Here is a 6,072-nt window from a genome sequence, read left to right as displayed (position 1 = left end):
TACCTTTCTGTAAATGTGTTTTGTACTCTATAAAGACAACAGAACATACAAACACACAAGTATTCACTTAACTTCATAAACTGTGTTTTTTTTTTTTTTTTTTTTTTTTGCAACATTGGGCAGTGACTGGAAATGCATTATAACATTAGTAAAATATGAGATTTTTAAGGACACCTTCAGAGATGCTTTTTGTAACAATTATTCAGATGTGTATATACATCTACATCAGATTTCTATATATAAATCAATTCTAGTCTTTTTTTGAACATTTCTGGTGTTTCCTGATTATTATTTTTTAAATATATTTTTTGCCCTTTTTTTTTTTTTTGTGTACTTAAAATGTTGTCATAGGAATTCAGTCTAGGTACTGTCACAGTATTAAGACAGTAGAAGAGAGGATGGAGGTGATGGAAAGGTGGCAGAGAAGCAAAAGTAGGTTCAGCAGAGAAACCCTACAGAATACAAGGCAGACTGAAATTAAAATTTGTATTAGTCTTTGCGTCAAAGCAGCAATGAAGTTTAAAATGCTTTGTTTTGCTACAAAATCAGGTAAGTGGATTGATTTCTCTCCATGTGTCTTTTGGCAGTGCTTGAGGAACAGCATGAGATTGATTGTATTTCATCTATGTACTCTAAAAGGCATTGCCTTACTTCTATGTATTCATCAATAGAGCACAAATAATGCAGGAACCTCATCTTCTCCGTGTGAGATATAGTTAGGAAACAAGACAACATGCTAGAACAAATAGCCGAATCTACATTACCAGATTCATGCGAGAGTGATTTATTTGTAGTCTTTCTGCAAATAATTCTTTAAAATACTTAACTACTTAAACTTTTGACCTTAGGCATTTTATTCGCTGTATAGAAGTCTGCATCAGCCCAGAAGATTATTTTTTTGTTCAGCAGCCTCTCTGGAAGTTGCTCAATTTTGTTTCTGTGTCAGGCTTCTCTGGGCAAAATCATTACACTTCATTGTGCAAATTAAACTGTGACTCGTCTAGGTAGAGCTTCTGGCGTGATGGGGATGTGCCCAGGCCTAGTAATTCATAGAGAGGGTTAAAAAAAACTGAATCAAATGCTGGCTGTGAGTTAAAGAGAATAGGGGATAAGAGCTTAGGCTTAACCTATAGTGGGACCTAAGGAATAAAGTGAACCAAAGTCCAGTGTGGGGAAGAAAGAAGAAAAAGCAAAAAGGCTAAAAGAGATCAGGCCTAATGAGCCTTTCGAGGAAAATGGGAGACTGGAGCCTCAGAACGAAAGAGTGGCCCAGCAAAGCAAGGATAAAATGGATCAGCCACAATGTCACCAAATTGATCCAGAGTTCAAAAACCATCAAATCACTGTATACAATAAAATAAATTAAAAAAAAAAAAGTTCAAACAGTGTCAGGCTCCTTAAAGCTCACTTGCTGACATCAAACATAATAAGAAAAAGACCTGTTTGTAACATAATGTGACTCTTTTCTAAACAGAGCCTTTGAAATGCATGCACTGGTCTGTCATTTTCTGTTGTACAGTTCTCACATCCTATACCTATAGGTGCAGCAGATTTTTTACATTATATGAAAACAAGAAATAATCATAGAAGAATTAGAGAGAGAGATTTATACTGGAGAGTTTTTATCCTGCTGTGTTGAGGAGCCATGCTCCCATCTGGAATGATGGCTTGAGAAATGAGCCGGAGAGGGGAACAGAGGAAAACTCTGGAGTGCAAATTAAACCAAACAAATACCATGTGCAAAAACATGGTAAATAGCTATAACAAATGCATGCTAAAGGAGCAGAAGGTATTAATTCCTATCAAGAGCATTTCTAATGTACCTATTACTCTAATGTGTAAGTGACAAACAAGACAAAGAAAATACCCTGTGTGTCAAAGCCCATCTATCTCTCCATGACGTAAAGAGGTGGTGCTACCCATATTTAGCAGGTTTTATTTAGCCACCTACGCACCTCTGACTTGGTAGACTTATTTTTGATAAGTGGTGCTTAAAAGTGTTGGTATGAAGCATAAGTAGCTAATGCAAATATGTTACCGACCCCTACCAGAGCTAGCAATTATGTAAATTTTCAAAGCCTTCATCTTTTATAATTAGATGTGGCTGGCTTAGGGTGAAGGACTTCCATTGCTGGCCAGCTCAGTCCGTATTCTAGTATTTCACCAGAAATTATATATTTGAAATCAGATGAATGTTATATTCTTTAAAGTGATTTAAGGTATAGCTTGGAATATTTGAAAGACCTTTAGTAATTAATTTCTTGTTTGCCATGCATGAAAGATGAAGAAAGGCATGGAAACACTTGGTGAATAACTTCTTATAACTGATTATAATTAAGTGTTCTTTCAGTTCCTCCTAAGTGTATGAAATGCTCATTATTATTCACAAAATCCAAAATGCAAGTTTTCTTAGCTTGGATAAAGGAGAAGAGCATACAAACTCTATTTCCCTATTAAAAAAGATGATTCCCCTATAGTCTAGTTATTGTTTGACAGCTTCAGGGACTAACTCAAAATCTGATGAAGCTGGCAGGGTTTACAGTGATTTCAGATTGTTTATGATCAGTCCCTAAAAAGTTCCTTGGGTATAGGATCTAAAGCACTGTGTACACCACCCTAACACACATTTCATTATCATGCAAGTGGTAAAGCTTTTTCAAAAGTTTGTGGCTGATAATTGTTCAGAGTGTGTGTGTGTCCTTGTGTATACATCTCTTTGCATAGCCGTTCAGCACTGTGTTCAGTGGTAGGATGTAATTCAGGAGACCAGAGCAATTCCCCTGAATCAGGCACTCGAATGACAGGAACAGAAGGAAGGAAAAAAAAAAAAAAACTCTGATATTTCCACTGCTTTGCCCTTTTATCCAGTCATTATTGCCTCTACAGAATGTGAAATTCTGCCATTCAGACTCAGTAGTGATTTACACCCATTTTGTAGTGGTTTAAATAACTCCCGCAGGTGCAAGACAGTGAAGAATCGGGCCACTGGGATGCACTAGCCACAAGGGTGTACTTACTGCCTCACATTGCAATGGGATTGTGAAGAACACTGTAATGACTCTTTACATTCAATCCAAGCTGCACTTAAGTGTGTACGTGTATGCAACGGCTTCAGAAGAAGTGTATAGCAAAGAGCCTGGAAAGCTAAGGAATAGTTCAGGAAACTTCTCTAGGTTAATATGCTGAAACCTGCTAGATGCATACTCACAAAAAGAAAACACTTATTACAAAACCTAAGTGAAATGCAGGGTGGATGCGGTATAAAGTTGTTCACCTCAGACACTAGAGTTGAGGTGAACAGGCTCGTGCTTGTAGTGAAAGTAAAGCATGTACACGGTGGCTGTGCACTGTGGCTGAGGGGCTTTTTCTCATTAAGGGTTGCTGGTGGAAACTGGGCAAAAATCAAAGCTGAACACCCACCTTTCCTCACAGATTTGGCGGGGGGGAATGTAACATACCAAATGCTGGGGTTGCAGTTAGGATCTGAATAATTTATGTTATATTCCAAGTAAATCACTGGCTTTCACTGTATTATTTGACTGTTTTTCTATACCAAAGGCACCTATGACTGTAAAGGTACCTTCCCTGGTTTGCGCTAACCTGACTATGGGTGAGGTAGTCTAAAGACTCATTTATTGTATGGATGCACTTATTGCACTCATCCTTTTGATAAAGGGAGGACTCTTGTTTCCTGTAATATCAATCTAACACCTTACATGAATGGCAAATGTGATTAAAAATAAAGCAATATAACAAAATTAGAGGTGAGCCATGGCTACGTGCTTAAAAAGGGAAAAAATAGGATTAATAACGGATGCAGTGAGAGAGGTGAAGCATGCTTGCAGGGAGTAGAAGTAACAAATGTTATAGATGGTACTATATACTACGAATGAACATCAAAAGCCTTGTAGGCTGGGTTCAGAAGCTTATCAGAAGTTACCTCAGCCTATTTGATTGAGAATTCATGCTGGTAATTTCCAAAGATTGGATTTTCCTTGTGAGATCTTTAGTAGTTTCTTGTCTGGGTCAGATTAAAGGACAAGAAGAACAGCTCTGCTGGCACTACAGTATTTCTGCTTGCTAGCCTAGTTAAAGCTAGAAAGTATACAGATATTAGAAACATACAGAAATAAAATAATCCAAAAAAAGAGCAACATTTCTTTTTACACGTTAGAACAGTGCTGCATACAATATAATCACTCTAAGTACACAAAGAAAATCTGGACACACTCTTTTATCTTTTCCCTGGTTCCTAAATGGGTCAGGCAGAGGCTCTGCTTTGTAGAAAGCTCTATGCCTTAAAAAGAATGTGGCCAAAATTAGGTACCTAAATTCATAATATCCAAATAAGGTCTTTGGGCTTTATTTTTTCAGTATTGAGGCATTTAGAATGCTCACAGAGAACGCTCAGCACCCTTGAACACCAAACAAATTAGATAGGTGACTTTTAAATACATCAAATTTCAAGTGATTGTCAGGCATGTGCCCTGGATCTCTTTTCTGCTGTGCATTTTTGTTCAAGACATATATTTCTCGGCTGTCATCTGCACTAAATAGTGGTGAGCTTTCAAATCTAGCCATCAACAGCCTCAAAGGACAGTTAAAGGAATTCAACTGACTGGTGACACACTGAAAGGAATTCAGGATAATTTGGTCAAAACAAATACTCACATTGTTAGTAATTTCATTTAAGGTTAAAATATATATATATATATATATATATATATATTTTTTTTTTTTTTTTGGAACCGCTGAACGTAAAGCTGATGTGTCCAGGGCTGTGGCGGCAGAGATGTGCTGTGCAGCAATTAGTGGTTATTGACCACGGCAAGGATGGAGGCTTGATTATTCTCCTGAGGCGGAGTAGTGCGGCTGCCGAGGAGGGCAGCCGGCTGCCCCCGGCCGCAGAAGAATCTGGTCTCGACACAAGATGGCACCAGGGACCGGCCTCTCTGGGAAGCCGGGCGCCTTCTCCACCTTTAGCCTCAAGCCTGCAGCAGTCACAGGTGTTACAAATCCCTTGTTTCCTGTAAGTTCCTTCAAAATAGTTAGCGAAATGTATTTTCGGGAAAAAAAAAAAAAAAAAAATCAGAAAAAAAGTGATATTCCAGCACTGATTGGGCGTTCAAGTACATGCTGTTGAAAAGGGCTCCTTGTGTCACAGCCTGGTATTATCCCTCTTCATAAAGAAACTCCTATGGAGGAGGTTTGTGGAAAGGTATTACCTCTTTGAGCTCCAGTGTAAACATCTCTATCTCTAAAATGAAAATCATTAAGCCGTACATATACATGAAACATACATTTGTTAAATCTCATGTAATGTTTCCTAGTAAAAGAAATGCCATTCAGCTTTTTGTGCCTAAAGCCAGCTAGAAGGGCTAACTTCCAGTGCAGAGTTCCCAGCTAAATGCCTGGGATGGGTGGATGTGTATTTTGTTTAAATGCATATTGTAATGAGATGACTGTGATGCCAAAAAATTTAATGGTGCAGAACAGTGTGTAGTAAGGCCTCCCTGTAAAAATAATTTCTCTAACTTTGGGTTCCAACTTGCAAATCCTCTTTGAACATCCTTTTCCCTTACTAGTCTTTTAGAAATTAAATTAACTTCAAATGGAAATTTGGATGTTCTAGTATAAAATGTACAGGTAATTTTAAAGAGCTCTGTTGTAATAAACACCCTCTGTGGGAAAAAAATGCACACTAGTGTCGAGCATGGATCAACTGTGTTTCTGATGAGTCTGAAACATACGAGAGCCAAAGCCACAGAGGTGCCTTGCTTGTAAAGCAGAAGATTCAAAGTTTTGACAGAAAGGTTCTTCATGTTCCCTAGATTAACTGTTTCCAAACTGTGGTTGGTAAAATCATGGTCACATGGAGGGAGCTTGTCCTTCTTGTCTGTTAAAATTCACTTTTAATACCATTTCACTTCAGAATTAGTAATAGTATTAAAAATCCATACAGTTTTTCTAATTAATTTCTTCTGTGAATAAGTGCTTGGAGTCACCATACTGACAAGTAAATGTACATAAGAAGGGAAGTAGTGTAAAAATGTACCCTTCATTAGTGCTTCA

Source organism: Aythya ferina (genome assembly GCF_964211825.1).
Source record: "Aythya ferina genome assembly, chromosome: 6".
Classification (NCBI taxonomy): domain Eukaryota; kingdom Metazoa; phylum Chordata; class Aves; order Anseriformes; family Anatidae; genus Aythya; species Aythya ferina.
Note: the sequence above shows the minus strand (reverse complement) of the source record.